General features: G+C 43.1%; 1 long non-coding RNA gene across 1 annotated transcript in view; it reads left to right on the forward strand.

Annotated features, from left to right (window-relative positions):
- Positions 1–17,300, forward strand: part of LOC148524272 (uncharacterized) — an 86,362-nt gene extending 69,062 nt beyond the window's left edge. The window contains exons 2-3 of the long non-coding RNA XR_015878362.1: positions 2,871–2,956; positions 17,008–17,300. This is a non-coding gene — a long non-coding RNA (uncharacterized LOC148524272). The remainder of the gene's footprint in view (positions 1–2,870; positions 2,957–17,007) is intronic.
- The last annotated feature ends 534 nt before the right edge of the window (positions 17,301–17,834 follow it).

The following is a 17,834-nucleotide window of genomic DNA, read 5'->3' on the forward strand; positions in this document are numbered from 1 at the left end:
TGGGCCTATTTTTGTTCCTACAGTATAATTAACCTCAATAACATTTATTTCCAGTAATTTCCAATAAATTTTGACCACCTCACAATATTATTTGCTTCATCTAGTTAAGGCCAAAAGGTAGCTAGCTGGCTGACTAAGCTAAGCGACACAGTGGGCGGCAGTAACATGTGGCAGTTCAGTTTCTCATTTCCAACATGGATACAGTGTGTTATACAGTGTGGGTTGGATACACCAATAGTGCACTTATTATGACAGCAGTGTCTGCAGAGCGGGGTTGCTGACGGTGTCCTCAGTACATGGAATGGCAATGCTGCGGTGCTGGCAGTGTCCTTAGTGAAGGGTACTGGTGATTTTGGCAGTGCGGGGGTGCCAGCAGTGTCTTTAGTGCAGGTTTGCTGGCTGTGTCGGCAGTGCGGGGGTGCCAGATATGTCTTAGTGCAGGTTTGCTGGCTGTGTCGGCAGTGCGGGGGTGCCAGCGGTATCTTTAGTGCAGGTTTGCTGGCTGTGTCGGCAGTGTGGGGGTTGCCAGTGGTGTCTTAGTGCAGGTTTGCTGGCTGTGTCGGCAGTGCGGAGGTGCCAGTGGTGTCCTCATTGCAGGTTTTGGGTTTTGCTGACTGTGTCTGCAGTGCAGGGGTGTTCTCAATGCAGGATGCCGGCAATGTCGGCAGAGCGGGGGTGCCAGCGTTGTGCTCAGTGCAGGTTTGATGACTGTGCCGGCAGTGCAGGGGTGCTGGTGGTGTCCTTAGTGTGGGAGTGTCGGCAGTGTGGGGGTCGCTGACGGTGTCCTCAGTACGTTGGGCAGCGGTGGTGTCGGCAGCGGGAGATGCTGCCAGTGGAGGTGCCGGTGGTGTCAGGCGGTGGGTAATGGCGGGCTCTTTTGTGCTGCTTTCAATGGGCTTAACGCTGATTGGCTAATAGCCATGACAGACGACTCTCTCAGCCAATCAGCGTTAAGCCCGCTCAAAGCAAAACCTCGCGACTCGACAGAGGGGTCGCAAGGTTTTGCCTCGGGTCAGGGATCGCCCCGGATCCCCGAAATTCAGGTGGGTCCGGATCTCTGAGATCCAAACCCGCTCATCTCTAGTTCGCACGCAGCCGCCCGCAGTAAAAGTATGCAAATCCTGCGATTGCTGGCAAGATATTAGCACGGCCACTATGTTTTGCCATGTGGTCGCGGTATGAAATTAGACGCCCACCAGTCTGATACAAGACGCCCCCAACCTACATATGAAAATGATGATCATTTTTACTTGTTTTGTATGATTGGTTAATCATACACCTGACTATAATCCTACAAAATCCCTGACTTTGTGCAAGTGTACCTAGAAGAATTGATTCTGTTTTGAAAGTAAAGGGTGATCACACAAAATATTTATTTGATTTAGATTTCTCTACTGTTAATTCACTTTGCATTTGTTAAATGATAAAATTAAACTATTAACACTTCTATTTTTGCAAGCATTCTTACTTTGCAGCATTTTTTCCACACCTGCCTAAAACTTTTGTACAGTATTGTATGCATGTATGTATATGTATATATATTCCATAGACAAAAAACCTTACGGTTTTTTGAGCCTGCATCTGTCACTGACGCCAGCTACCTCCCCCGGGTCCTACTCCCCACCACTTGCCCTGCCTAGGCCGCCAATGGCCGCACCGCTGCCTGCTTTCTACCCCTGGTCTCAGCTGCCGCTAACGCCTTCTACCTCCCCCCGGGTCCCGGTCACAGCAAACGCCGGCTTCCTTCCCTCTGGTCCTGGTCCCGGCCCCCGCTACCGCTCTCAGAGGACAGCCATCTTGATGCACCCAAGTGAAGCCACAGTGAGAACATCTGCTGGATGCTCCTACTGAGGCTGCACAACAAGTTGTAACTTCTAATCTCTATAATGGCGGATTCATGAGGTAATAGTGTAAAAACTGTAACTTTCTCAATTACCTTAACCCCAAAAGCACCTACCCTGGAACAATAGCTACCCAATAAAACAAACCCCAAGTCTGAATTCGCCCCAAACCCTGAGTTATGCCTTCCCAAAAATTCCCCATAAAGAACAGCAGAAAAGTGATCCTAATTGAGAGTGTGAGAAAAAACTGACAGTTGGAAGTTTAGATTACTCCCAATTCCTCATTTTTTTATGTTTTGCCCTTGGCATGCAGCACCGAGTGACAGTTCTACCCATCCATGCCAAATTTCAGCTCAATACCTCCAATAGCTTTTGAGGTGTAGCCCCTTAAACACCATGCCCTCCCCTTAGGGAGGTCTCTATGGGAGAAGTCAGTTCTTTTAGATTCGGCCTTCATATAAGGGCACAACTGTGCCCTTATAAAATATATATATATATATATATATATATATATATATATATCGGGTAAAATAAGTATTGAATGCAGGGGCAGAACTATGGGAGACAACGGAGGCGCCTGCCGCCGGGCTCCAGCTCTGAAGGGGGCACCTTCTTCATTGTCCACAACATATTCTCCCCACTTAGGGCTGTAACTGTGCACCCAGAGTGTAATGTCACGGCCGCCTAATACATGGCACCCCTTCCCAGCATCTAAGAAGCCACCATACACTGGTGGAGAGCTCCATGTCAGACCATCAGCTGCTGCCTTCGTCTATCTATAGCCTTACTGCATGCAAATTTCACAGTGTCAATTGCACACTGTGACGGGGGGCACCAAATTATAACTTGCCTCCGGGGGTCTGGTATGAACTTACGCCACTGATTGAATGGGAACATCTACATAGAGACGTGTATCAGATTAAAGGAGGGCAATTTTTGGTGTATTACACTTACATGCATATCCTCCAACCTTATATATACCTCCACTACAGAGCGCTGAAAATTCAATTGATTTTATTGTATACTTAGCAGGACTCAGGCGGTGCATGGGGTGTGTGGTCCCACAGCGGCTGGGGTGCCGGGGTTTGCCACCACTGCTCTATCAACTTTGCTCCGTAAGTACTACTCTCATCTCCCCGCCTACCCCATTCTGTGTCACTCCTGTTTGTCTTCCCCTCCCTTAAAGAATGTAAGCTCTTTCGAGCAGGGCCCTCTACCCTCTTGTGCTTCTCTACTGTAACTTAATTAATCTCTTACTCCCCACTAGGACAACTAACACTTGGCTGCTTTTGCGGGCGTAAAGGTCGCTAATATAGCAATAGTTTATCCATGTCCTATATTGTATTGTATTGTAAGTCAATGGTTACTTATTTGTCTATGTACTTTGTAAGGTGCTGCGGAACACTTGTGGCGCCATATAAATAAATGATAATAATAATAATAACACATCAACATTTTTCTCAGTAAATATATTTGTAATGAGGCTATTGTAATGAAATTTTCAACAAATGTCAGCAACAACCCATGTAATCCACACATGCAAAGAAATAAAACCATAGATGTCCATAAATTAAGTTATGTGTAATAATGTGAAATGACACAGGGAAAAAGTATTGAACACATGAAGAAAGGGAGGTGCAAAAAGGCATTGAAAGCCAAGACATCAGCTGAAATCTATCAGTAATTAGAAAGCAATCCTGCCCCTTGTCAGTGCAAATGAATATAAGCTGGTTCAGTCCCAACTGATGGCCTATAAAATGGTGTCTCACTACACCATCACACAAGAAACATCTCATGATGGGTAAAAGCAAACTTATTGTTGCAAAACATACTGATGGCATTGGTTACAGAAGGATTTCCAAAATTCTGAATGTTCCAGTGAGCACTGTTAGGGCCATAGTCTGGAAGTGGAAAGAACACAATTTCAGTACAGTATAAGCTGGCCATGACCAGGTGCTCCTCCCAAGATTTCTGACAAAGGAGTGAAAAGAATTAGAAGAGTTGTCTAACAGCCAAGGACCACTTGTGGAGAGCTTCAGAAAGACCTGGAATTAGCAGGTACAATTGTTTCAAAGAAAGCAATAAGTAATGCACTCAACCGCCATAGCCTGTATGCACGCTCACCGTGCAAGACTCCATTGCTGAAGAAAAAGCAGGTTGAAGCTCGTTTAAAGTTTGCTGCACAACATTTGGACAAGCCTGTGAAATACTGGGAGAATATAGTCTGGTTAGATGAGACCAAATTTGAACTCTTTGGATACCATAATACACACCATGTTTGGAGGAGAAATGGCACTGCACATCACCCCAAAAACATCATACCAACAGTGAAGTTTTGAGGTGGGGACATCATGGTGTAGGGCTGTTTTTCAGCATACGGTACTGGCATACTTCATGTGATTGAAGGAAGGATGAATGGAAAAATGTATCGAGACATTCTTGTTAAAAATCTGCTGCCATCTACCAGGATGTTAAAGATGAGACGAGGGTGACAATTCAGTAAAGCAATGATCCCAAACACACAGCCAAGGACACTCTCAATTGGTTTCAAATAAAGAAAATAAAGCTGTTAGAATGGCCCAGCCAATCACCTTACTTGAATCCAATTGAAAATCTATGGAAAGAACTAAAGATCAGAGGCCCTGATTCAGAGCCGGACGCTCTGACAGAGCGCTCGCTCTGAATCAGGGCCGGGCTATTTTTTTTTAGAACAGCTTCCTGGCCGCTTGCATAGCTGTGGATGACCACTCACAGCTATAGCGAGCGGCCAGGAAAATGGTCGCGATGGTCAAGACCATTGCGACCATCGGGCTTGCGACGATACCCTTGTGGTAGGGTCTCATTGCCGCAAGCCTCAGATAGATTTCGGCTCTAACAGAGCCGAAATCTCTCCCACTGACATCACTCGTGATGTCAGTAGGGCCGCCCCTAAACGGAGGCGTTCACATGGGAACGCCTCCGTTTGGGCAGCCACTCCCCCGGCCCGCCCACCAAAGGGGGCGAGCTGTCACTCAACATCGACAGCTCGCCCCCTTTGTTGCGAGACCCGCAGCGACGGAGTGCGGATCTCTCGCGCATGCGCACGACGGAGCCGGCTCCGTCGTGCACATGCGCACTGGCCCACAGCGCTCGCGACCGGGTCTGAATCAGGCCCAGAGTTCATAGAAGAGGAAGCTTGGGGAAAGGGGAGGAGGAGAAAGGTCACCGCACTGATCAAAGAAATTATTATAGTCAGTAGATGATAAGGAATATCCTAAATGTATCTATAACCACAACAGAAACCTATTACAATTATGGTATAATACCCAATAAATATAGGTGGTGGTGCTACCTAGAGTAAAATGAATCTAGAAAAAAGAAATGTTTGGTGAAGAAAATCCACCAAACATAAAGACTCTATAGGGGTGCACTCACAGGTTGTGATATATTAATTCATAAGATTAAAACATAACTTTTAATAAGCGTAACAATGTAATAAAAAGATTGACAACACTAGATTATTACATTATCTTAATCAGTCAAATTCAGTCAGAAATAATGAGCAATTAAATGGATACTGAAAGGCCAATACCTCACATGGAATGTATGTAACTATACAAGGGTATCCAGACACTCAGTAACAAAATCCCTCCATTGAATAGGCGAAGTATAGACATATACATATACATATACAACATGAAACATGTAAAATATAAAAAACACCAGATTAAGTATAAGCAATGAGCAGAGACTCTTAACACATCTTGTGTAGACCATATAATATGATGACTGCAGTCAATTCAGGTATAGTAACCAGGAGACGAAAGTAGAAGTCGGGAATCTAAAGTAGTTTACAGACTCTGCTGCTTAATCTCTTGCCTGATGCAGAGGAGAAGAAGTGAGAGATCTGATGGAGCATCAATTCCTTGAAACAACAGGCAACTGTGATTCCCTTCATAAGCCCTAATCTCTACTATTATTTGTCATGCCCTAGGGTATAGGACAAAGTAATGAGAGTACTATTAGGCTGGTATGAGAAACACAGGTAGGGTATAGATCAGGAATGTCTCATTAGTATACATCTTGGTATGGTGTATCTGCCACCCAGAATTGTGCTTTAAGAAAACATCAATACATCACATTAATGGATCATAACCATATATTCTAAGTGCCGTCATCAATAAAGCATTGTAACATTGATGATCCTAATAAATGTTCCCAACAACTGGTTAATCTGAATAAGCAGCACTGTATAAATAAAATCTCATGCAGTTAATAAATTCCTGCAAGTATGCTACAACATATACAGTTAATCACAAGTGTAAATAATCATCTCAAAACTGTCCTGAATCATGACATTTGCCACATTCTGCAAAAATAAAAATAAATGTCTCATATGATCTAATAGGTTAAAGCAGATAAACCACGGCTATCGCGGTGTGTGGTAAGTTCAGAAGAACGATAGGATGCTAATACTAAATAACAATAGAATATATGAGTGCCGATAAATAAATATGTTCCTACAAAAGTAAATGGCTGCGGGCACGCAGCATATGCATAAACAGTGTAGTATCGGCACTAGAAGTCACAAGTGAGTAAGGAAAACCTGGTGTCGGGGTGTCCCGTACTACGCTGTCACGGGGCACCCAAAGGTCCGTTCCAACGCGCGTTTCGCCTAATAGGCTTGTTCACGTGGAGTAGCTCTCTTAGAAGAGGCCCACGGAACCTTCAAAATTTGAAGACTGTTTGTGTGGAAGAATGGGCCAAAATCACACCTGAGCAATGCATGCAACTAGTTTCTCCATACAGGAGGAGTCTTGAAGCTGTCATTACCAACAAAGGCTTTTGTACGAAGTATTAAATAAATTTCAGTAAGCGTGTTCAATACTTTTTCCCTGTGTCTTTTCACATTATTACACATAACTTAATTCATGGACATCTATGGATTTATGATATCTTGTGCTCCCAATGTTTGTTTTAGCAGCTATCTATTTATTTAGTCAGTAAAACTGACTAAAAATGTGAATTTGCAAATTGATAGAAGCGCTTGTATTTCACTAAAGCATGTAGTTTAAATGAAAATGTATAGGGTGCTTTACTATATGGGCCAGTAAATCTAGCAGGATGCGTGAATATGCAGTAAAAATCAATAATTATGAGTACAATATAAACTGTAATGAAAATAAATAAATAATAAGAAATTATAATAAATAAAAATAAAAATAAATTTAGGCAGTATGAATGAAAAATAATAAAAAGATACTGAAAAAGGACTAGGACCGGCAATGTCTGAAAAAACAATGCGTTTTTGTGGTGAGGCATTGTCCTGTTTGCATCTATGCTGCTGTCCTGATGACGGTTCCTGAGAAAACCGAAACATCGACTACTATGACGATTTTTAGTGAGTTTTCAATAAAGATGTGATTTTATCTTTCAACTGCCTGGTGAGTGTCCTTTTTTCTATGTTTCATATTTTGGATTACCCTTTGGGATTCATGAGGAGCACCACTGTGATTTCTATATGGATTAAGCTTTGAGTGTGGACTTTGACTTATATATATACAGTAGCTCTGTGAGTTTTCATTTAAACATGCCAAGAGTGCCACACCTTCTGCAGTATATATATTTACAGTATATAAATTTAGGATTTTTATGTAGTTCACATAGAATGGCTTAGATCGGATCTAAAAAGTAAAGGCCCCCATACATCAGAGATGGATTGCAGCAATCGTGCAATTTGCAATCGATTGTGAATAAAAATCTGCAATGTATGGGCTTCACAGATCGCAGATTGCAACCAAAAAGTGATTGGAATTGTTTAATCAGATTGTCCAACATGTTGGATTTCACAGATCGATTGGGGCTGTAGATTGCTAATGTATGGACATGATCAGCAGATTTGCAGACCGTTTCTAGCAAAATGATGGGCCTTTCAAGATTGCCAGATCTGTGTTTGCTGCAATCGATCTGCAAATCACTGAAAAAGATCTGTAGTGTATGGGCGCAGATTGCTCAATTGGGAAATCCTAAGATCGGGCAATAAATCTTCAAATTGTTCAATTGTGGTTTTCAGATTGCTGATGTATGGGGGCCTTTTCTCTGGCATATACAAAGTTTACAAACACACAATCTTACCAATCAACATTTGTGTACATGATTAGAACAAAAACAACTTTTTAGGCTGAAGGTGTTGCGGAGGGCCGTTTTATTCACCGCATTGCTCACTATCTCTAGATGCTGCCAATAATTCAGTGCAGTAGTGGGGGCTGAGTGCAGAGTGAGCACTGGAAGAGGCCAAGAGGATAAGCAGCCAGTTTTAATAAATATTTATGAGCCAAGACCAGATCACAATAATACTCTCTGAATTGCCAGCCCTTCTGGCTGATGCCAAACTTGCTAGATTGCCAGTCAGGACATAACATGGAGGCACTGTGCCATCAGTAACTTTAGTTCTTACACTCTCCAAGATAGTCAGACAAACAGACATGGCTGCAATTTCTTTAAAACTCAGGATCCAGCCTACTACGAATCATGTCAATACAGTCAAACAGGAGGAGATATTTGCTGTTTTGATGTTTACTGTGATTATTTTGCAGCAAATAAATGTAGAAAAATGGTTTTATGTCACGCCTGAGGGTTGGTTTGGGCTGGAACAGGCGTGGGAGGCTGAAGAGGAGACTTAGGAGATGTGAATAAACCTGGGTGGTTTCCTCATGTATTGCTGTGAGGAGGTAGAGGAGCTGCAGAGGATGATGGGTCCAAAGTCGAGAACAAGAATGGAATGTCTTTATTAAACAGCAGGTTGGAATGAGAACTGGAGATGATAATACTGAATGAATGAGCAGAATCAGATTGGGACCGATGATGCTGGATTGAGAGCTGGATCGGCTTGAGACCAATGTTGATGATTTGAAGAACATGATGGATTTGAATCCGACGTTGATGAACTTGATCGGTTTGGGACCGATGTTGATGAATTGATGAACTTAATTAATATGAGTCCAATGTTGAAAGCATCAAATGAGAACGAAGGTTGGAGGTATTGGCTGGAACCAATGGTGGCTGTAAAAACAAGTCTCAGTGGTAAAAACCAGACTGGCGTGCAAGATGGTATAGGAGACTTGTTTACCAGATATAGCAACTGGATATAACGGATTGGTATCTGGGAGATCAGCACTGAGCTGTAACTTCAGCAAGAAGCAACATTATACTGGCAACAACAGAGGCCACCCTGGAAATGGAATTTATAGGGGAGGATACCCAAGGATTGGATGCTGCAATCATCTGGTCTGGGAGCAGCGTTCTGAGTGGAGGAAGAGCTTCAGGTGAGAGTCCAACATGGCTGCACCCATACTGTTGTGTTGGAGGGAACTCTGGCGTGCAGTGGGTACCATCATGCTGGGAAGACACACTGTGAGCAAGAGGCTGCGGAGAGCCATCTCCATGCTCAGTATCAGGACACTGAGCGGACAGGGCAGGAGCAGCACAGACAGATCTCAGCACGGACCTCTATGCTATCCTGGACAGACACCGGAGCAGTTAGAAAGTGGTTATAATAGTTCGGAGCATGACATTTTCTACACAAAAGAACATGAGTGATGAGGAAGGTGTGTTTCCAGCCCAAATGATGGAGGTCGTTGGCAGACTTAAGCTGGGTAAACATTGGGATTGGGCCAACATATCATCAAAATCGTCTAATGTGTACCCACTATGTCGGCCATTACGTGCTCCTGTTTGGTCGTCAGCCGCATTGTCAGGTCGTTCCTACATGCAGCTCAATCTGATGATGTGACTGATGACCCCATGTAGCGGGATGTGGCAGGAGCCGACATATCGGACTGTCGGACACCGGATTGCCTAATGTGTACCAGCCACCCGATATGTCAGCACATCGGCAGTGGGGGTCACCCATCGCATTGCTGGGTACACATATCGTTTATTGTGTACCCAGCTTCAGGCCAGACTGAGACCGTTTTCCCATGAGCCTCCCTGATTTAGCATGTTTAAAGCTCATGTATCACCCATTAAGCCTTTGTATGACCTTGGAGTGTGTAGACGCTGCTGCTTTCCATTCCATCTCTGTAATGCGGAGGCTTGATTAGCACAGGTGTCACTTTTTGTTCCAGCAGAATGTAAAGATAATACCAGGGTTATATTATTGCACACAAATGGATCCAGGTACATTAGGATGTGATGCTGTCAATGGCATTATCTTCATAAGACATACACAGAGGTATTATGTTGAGAATTATCTTCTTAGCCATATACAGGGACATTACAGAAATAAATAATAACTAGCACTAAAGTGCGCCCCTGTGGACCACCATAATACTCCAATTTTTTATATCTGGCAATGATGTATGGAGGGCAAGACATAGCTTCCACACATAAGCCGTCAATGCTTGGTCATTTGCTAGGCGCCCCTCGCCCATGACGTTTTGGGACCTTAAATGTTTTTTTTTATTGTTATTATTACATTGAGGTTATCATGCTAGCAAGGGCTCAGATTTCAAACTGTTGTAAGGGAGGGAATTTGAGCAGAACCCCTTCAACCTAGGGTCTACCACCAGGACCATTATTTTTTTACTGGACAGGTCTGGTGGTTACAGTGCAGAACATACCAGACAGACCATGCATGATTATGTGCTGCACCACCCCCTCTTACTATGTGCTTAGCTCCTCGAATCAGAACTCTGCACATGCTTCTCAGACAGTTTTACTATTGGTGCTCAAACTCACTTGACAGAGGGTGGGTCACTTACAATGAATACACTGGGTGGGCATTGGCATCTCACTGCAATCGACTCCCAGCATCGCAGGATCAATAGTGAGAGTTAACCATAGATGTTAATAGAAAAACTTGACTTGGGAACAATTTAGTGTAGTCAGATTAAGCAGACGAGTACTATGCAACCTGTGCCCTCTAAATTGTTGTGGTATTACAAGCCCCCTTAATCTATAGCAGTCAGCTTTCACTCCCCATCACTGTATTTCTTGTACAAAAACTGTCATATCCTACACTTTAGCAGAAAGCCAAGATATCTTCCCCTTTTTAAGGTAGGTATTCAAGCAGTCTCACCAGACTGAATTACACCCCCTCCCCAACTCCCATTCATGTTATGAACCTCATTATTGATCTTCAGTCATATCAAAGACTAAAGTTAATCACTTACATATAGTAGGGACCTCCATACAGTGATATAGCCAGGTTGTGAAGTGAAGGGTAAAAATAGGCGCTGTAACAGGAACACATATCTACATCACACTGGGGAATATGACGGCACCATGAGGCCACACCCTCAGGAGCTGGAGAAACCATATTTAACTGCTGTAGTCCATGGAGTCATCAGGTTCGGTTATGTGGTGGTGGACACAATTCTTGTTTGTTACTGTTGTTTGTGACACCCAGCACTGGCTTTACATCACACATTAAACAAAAAAGGAAGGCAGAAAAGGCATAAAGAGAGTAGAGGTGTAAGATAAAGGGGAGAAGGTGTTGTGCAAGTGGACAATGGGATTAGAAAACAATGGGAGACATACACACAAATAGGGGTTGGAAAGGCAGACATGGACAGACATGTACACATACACCGTAGAGGACAGAAAGACTAACGCTAAGATTGTGACAGACACAGAGGGAGGAGCAGAGGCACTGACTGAGGATGGAGCCAACATTAGGGGAGTGGAATGTAGTTGGGGTGGACAAATGAGAAATGGAAACCCTACTTACAATGAAGTTCTGCAGGGAGCACCGGACTTTGTGGAGGAAGAGAATGGAGGGTGAATGAAGGAGGGGCCAGGCCCACACAGTAGTGCAGACTGTGTAAATGGCAGTGAACTGCCTCTCTTAAGCTGGGTGCATAGTGCATAGCAATGTCGGCCCAATATGTAATTTCCAGCTGAATTGGAACCTGTCAGCTGGATCGTCCAGTGTGTACGGCCAATCTGTGCGCTCTCACAGTCGTGTGCAATACGGTCCGGTCGGCCATGCTGCACTGCCAACCTGATGATATCGCATGCCGCGACGTGCAAGGTAATGGAGGACGGAACGTGGGATCATTCTGACGTTCATTACATCGTTCTGACGTGTACCGCGGGTACGATATGTTGGGCCGTCGGCCGCCATATCATCCGGGTACTCATCGTCTCAGTGTGTACCCGGCAAAATACTATAGGCAGCAAGAGATGGAACCTTCAAAGATGCCAGACCAAATCCTTTGTGGAATCAACTATGTTAGAGTTCTCCCCACTCCCCCACTGGCTAGCTGGCTACGTCACTACCTCCATTTCATCAACACACACATATACAGTACATCTATATAATAATTCTGCAAGGTCTGTCCCAAATTCCAAGAATGAGAACCCGTCAGGAAATGGGTAAGTATGAGAAGAATGGGGGGGGAAGGGGTTATGGAGCCGAGGAGACCGTACAGATCAGTAGAGTGGTGGGTGGAGCGAGGGAAAGTGGGTTGGGACAGAGGGCCTGATTCAGAGCCGGACGCTATTTGCGCTCGCTCGTCCAGAAAAAGGGGCTGGCTATTTATATTAACCGTTTGCTCTTTGCGGTCTGTTCACGCCTCTATGTCTGAACGAGCGAACAAAACATGCGAACTTAATTTTTAAAAAAACGCCCCCTGGCCGCTCGCATCATATGTCATCTCCGCTATTTATTAGATTAATCGAGTACATCGGATGGCGTATGAACTGCTCGCTATTCTTGTGGTTGGTTTTTCCTACCACAATCATGCGAGCAGTTCTGACTATAAAATAACCCAGTGACGTGGTCGATGACGCTCCAGTATTAATTATGCACACCCTTAAAACGCCCGTTTTGACCTTTAAGCACGCCTGCGTTCTGATCTCCACTCCCCGTTTTCAAGCACCTTCCCCTGTTACCACCCACATACGCCTCATCCTGTCACTCAAATTAGCAGGCATTCGCTATTTAGCGAGTACACGATTTTCGGCCGCACTGACTGGTTCGCGCATGCGTATTAAAATCCGTATGCATGCGCAGTTGTGCGAACATCGGTCGGAACGAACGAGAGGCCGCTTACGAGCGGCTCTGAATCAGGCCCAGAGCCAGGAGCAGACTGAAGTGATCCTCACTTTTATATATTTTTATTTGCAGCCATCACACACTAAGATCTGCAAAAAAAAAAAATTCTGCCATTTTTTTCTGGCTGTTTATGGACTTCTGGTACTGTACCTTCTTCTTTTACAATCTATTGACTTTACCAGGAAGCCGACTCTGTTTCCGGAACTGTGATTGCAGTGATATATACAGTACATTGGGGACCTGGTAGGAGCATCTCAACTGCAAAGAAACTGACAGAGGGTTTTCACATGCTTATTATTGCTTTTCAAATGTAAGTGCAGTATATAAATTCAATTGTTCTACTGTCTCTGCACTACTGGTCTGTTCTATTTGCGTCTCTCTTTGATTCATCATTATATATGAGGGAGAGTAATAGGGAGATTTTCTTCCTGCAAGCAAATGAGTGCAATAAGTTTTGTTGACTGTTTTTTCCTGGGGTGTGGTATAAAAAAATGGACACTAAAAAGTCAACATGCAATAGGTCGACAGTTACAAAAGGTCAACAGGTACAAAAGGTTGACTGACAAAAGGTTGACAGGTTCATATGGTTGACACACAAGTGGTCGACACATGTATTGGTGGATATGGACACATATATGTCATACTATGCCCATCCCAACCAGACAAAGGTTATATGGGACCAAGCTGAGGAAAGTGACAATGTTTCAGCAACTTAAGTGCAAGATTTAAAGTGACAATTTTTGGAAATGCAGAACCAACCATTTTGCCTAAAAAAAAAAGTTAATGCTTTAAATCTAACAGCTACCAAGCTAAAACATTGGCACTTTCCTCAACTTGGCAGGCTATTACATTTTGCCCATAGAAATTTTAATTTCAAGGTAACTGTTAGATGCCACCTACAGTAGTAGAATCGATCTAATCAATGAACTAATACTTCACAGTTTTATTAGCAAAATACACCCATTTTTGGGGGGTAACCTAACCACAAATATTTAGTATCACCCCATGTATGAAGTAGGGACCGCAGGCGATATCTCCAATACCTGCTCCGATACCTCCATTCCCGTTGGTAGCCGCAGCCCCCATAGGTTTCTATGGGGGATGCAATGCTGCTAGATTTACCAACTTCCGGAGACTGACCCCCAAAGCTAACGCCACCTGTAGATGGACTACACTTCTCATACACGCCTGTGCAGTCAGCAGTAGTCCCGGCAGCACTCTGGGCACAACGCAGGAACAGGCTCCTGCAGGTGGTGGATAATACATTCCAGCGCTATGATCGCATTTTGCAATGCGGTCATGGATGGCAATTTCATGCCCAGATCGCATTACAAATGCGATCATTAATAATGGGGCCCCTTAATGCTCTGTCTTTACTAAATAAATATATTATTTTAAATATTATAATAATACCATTAAAAAAATAGATGATAAAAAAGCTAATTCTGAGTAGCAGTTTGGCTTTTTTACAGTTGGCTAACTACCTACTAATAAACACATTTACTTCTGTTATTGACCGATGCACATGATAACGTTGCCATGTGTGTATTTTGCTGTCCTGACAATGTGAAAAACAATAGACCAGATTGTCTGTGTAAGTGTAAACTGACTGAGCAAACAGAATATCTAAATGGCAATTTCACAAAACAATTTCTGTCTATACATGCCCACAGACTTTGCAAACTCCAACCCTTTGTATTTGTCATTTCAACTGGTGTTTCAAACCCATACGTAACTTGGAACATAAATAAATGCTTCTCTCAACTCATTTTTATGCTTAACATCTTCTATAAGGATCATTCACTTTTCAAAAGTTTAAAACCACAATGTAAATGCTTTATTTTGGTATCAGCATAATTACACCAGATTCTAGAGCTATGCTCATGGATTTCACAGCTATGATGAAAGTTTAAAAGGAGTTGGGTGGATTAGGGACTAGTATACCTATTTCTAAACTGAAGTGCAGAACAAGATATAATTTAGCAGGACAGGGTTTTATAAGATAGTGCACTTATAGTTGTGTTACTTGTTTTTAAGAAGGAGGTCCTAAAGTGTTAATAGTTGAAATGCAATATCACTTTTTTTGCTGTTCCCACCAAGAGCAGAATAGTGCAGTGTCTGGCCCTTTGGGTAGGGACAAGAGGATACTGTCTCACAACTCCGAAACTCGCTCTCTGCTCCCAGCACTCTCTTCTGAGCACAGTCGGGCACAAGCACAGAATTGGCTTGCAATCTTTTGATAGCAAAGTTAGGGCCCTTGTGGGGAGCAAGGGCCTTTTAAGTCGGATTGACCCAACATTACTGGGTTCCGCAGCTGCTGCACCCCATATAGTTACGCACCCAGGTTAACACCATGCACATTTTTTCAGGTTTTCAAACAGAATTTGAAACACAGTAGGTGCACTTGTGCACATAAGGAAGTGTTGTATGGTCTCCTGTGATATAACTGCATGACTAAAAAGTGTATATCCTATATTGTATGACCTAGTGGTCTATTTATTCAGCTAAAGGGGGGTATCCACTAGACGATAAAGTTGAACGATTGAACGATAATGATAAAATCGTTTGATAATCGTTCGATAATCGTTCAAACATCGTTTGAACATCGTTTGCAAATCGTGCAGTAATTGTTTCTAACGATGTATGATGCGCGCTCCCGCTGGTCGTTTGATCGTCTCCTCCATCGACTGAACATGCAGGTCAATTTCACTTGATTGCTTACAAATCGTTTACACATCGTTTACACATCGTTCACGCTGAACGATCAAACGATGAACCACTGTCTGCCCACTATAGCTGAAAGCTCTCAATCAGTGATTAAAACAACATAGTTTATTGTTAGATCTTTTGCAAATCGTTTGCAAATCTTTTGCAAATCTTTTGCATATTGTTCAGAGTGGAAGGTCATATTTCAAGGGAAACTTCAAGGCAAAATCGTTAAGAGGTTGGACAGGGATAAAATCGTCTAGTGGATGCCCCCCATTAGAAACTATTTATTAACAGGTTATTCTGGTGAAATCAACTATTCCTATCAGAGATTTTTCTGGTGCTCTCCTGGAACACTGGGGATGGAGGCTCACTGCAGTTGACCCTATTTTGGGCAGTGAGAATTGACCAAGCTGGAAAGGCGCCTGCATTTAAATTGCCACCCCCCCCATTATCACCTACAAATGGTCCCTGACTGTCAATCACTTTGCCAATAATTCCTCTCTGCAGCAGCAGATGAGCAGTACGACTCCAACGCATGCGCAGTTGAAAAAAATCAGCCATTTACGAAAACATCGTCATCGCGTCCATTTCTGATCAGGCCCTCAGATCGCAAGTACATTGATCAGTCAGTATACATACGCTTTCACATTTCAGAGCATCTAAGAACAAACCATTAATCATTTAAAAAAAAATTGTGGATAGGATTCAGGGATTCTTACCGCCAGCATCGATGCACAAACAAAATATTCCAGCACAGAAAAAAAAAAAACTGCCACCACCAACACTAAACAAATAAAAATAAATAATCTAATAAAAAAAATTGTTAAACCTAACAGCAAAACAAAACATTATAATTGATAAATCATTAAATTATTATATTCTAATATAGTATTAATATTGCAACCAGCAAGGCTCCTTGCTTGATGTTTTCCGGAATCAAATACTCTTGGCTCTGCACAAAAACAGCCCTAATTAGTCCAATGAGCCTCTCTAAGACAGGAAGCCCCGAGTAGATGACTCCATTACTCTATCCAAATATTATTCCTATCTGGTCCAATAAGCCGCTTTAAAGCTGGGGACAATGACAACTGGGGCTTTGCTGATGTCTTTGGGAGCGATAGAGTTTCCAGAGCTTGTCCTTACATAAATCTCACCCTTACGCTAACACTAACTAGGAAGCAAATTCATAAAAAGACGTAGCACAGTAAATGCAGAATAATAAAAGACTTGTAAAGTCTAGAAGTAAGAGCCAGACTTTTCACATACTGGCACCAGCCACAAGGAACCAAATATTATGCGCTGTTACACAGTCTTTAATAAAAGGAGCTTTGTCCCTCCATTTTTCATCTCTCAAACGCACTAAACATCATACTGGGTATTATTGTTTCCATTAATGTTGTGATATGTTTTGGTTTCTAGGTGGGTGTGACCTTGCTTAATGTACTTGGCTGGAGGGATAATGGTGGAGGAAACAGTCCTTCCTCTCCGGAGAGAGGCAGACAAGAGGAAAAACAGGGAGCGCACTTCAAACGGCTCAAGTGGAAATGAAAAGAACGGGACTGTATAATAAGCAGTGTTGAGTATCATATGCATTGGGTGTCCTTAAGATGTCCTTTTTCCCTTTCAACACAGTTTAAGGGAGTTATCCCTGTTTGGCTATAAATTATACACCATGTGGAAAACAGATTTTATTTATAACAACCATTAAAAGATTAGAGATTTTATGTCTGTTATTTTTTCTTTTCTTCCAACAAATAACGGAAAAGATCAAGTGCATCTGTGTTCCAGACCAAGCTTGTGGGTGCTATTCAGATCACATTGCACTCGTGTTCTCGTGTTTCTAGTCTACCAGCAGTTTCTTAAATGGCCAGATGCAGAGTTAGAAGTAAGTTGTCTATATGCAAAGGGATACACATTTAAAGGATGTGGTCACATCTGCCTGTGCACCTGGTTTGCTACTAGTCATCATCACAAATTTGCACTTGCCCCTGCCCTATACTAGGTGCAGAACATACGCCTTTAAACAGCAATAGCCTGCTTTGGATCCTATCCAAATGCAGGCTATTGCTATTGTTGATGCTAGGTCCAAGTGGACTGAAGGACCTCTGACGTCAGAACCAGGTGACCCTCAATGGCAGGGGAAAGGGCAAGGCCGGCGGTGATCTAGCAGTTCTACTATCCACGTGGACATCGACTGGGAGGTCTTCAGCCCACTTCAATTTAGACCTAATCTGGGAGGGCAGGAA

Source organism: Taudactylus pleione, unplaced genomic scaffold (assembly GCF_031769625.1).
Source record: "Taudactylus pleione unplaced genomic scaffold, aTauple2 ptg000117l, whole genome shotgun sequence".
Taxonomy (NCBI): domain Eukaryota; kingdom Metazoa; phylum Chordata; class Amphibia; order Anura; family Myobatrachidae; genus Taudactylus; species Taudactylus pleione.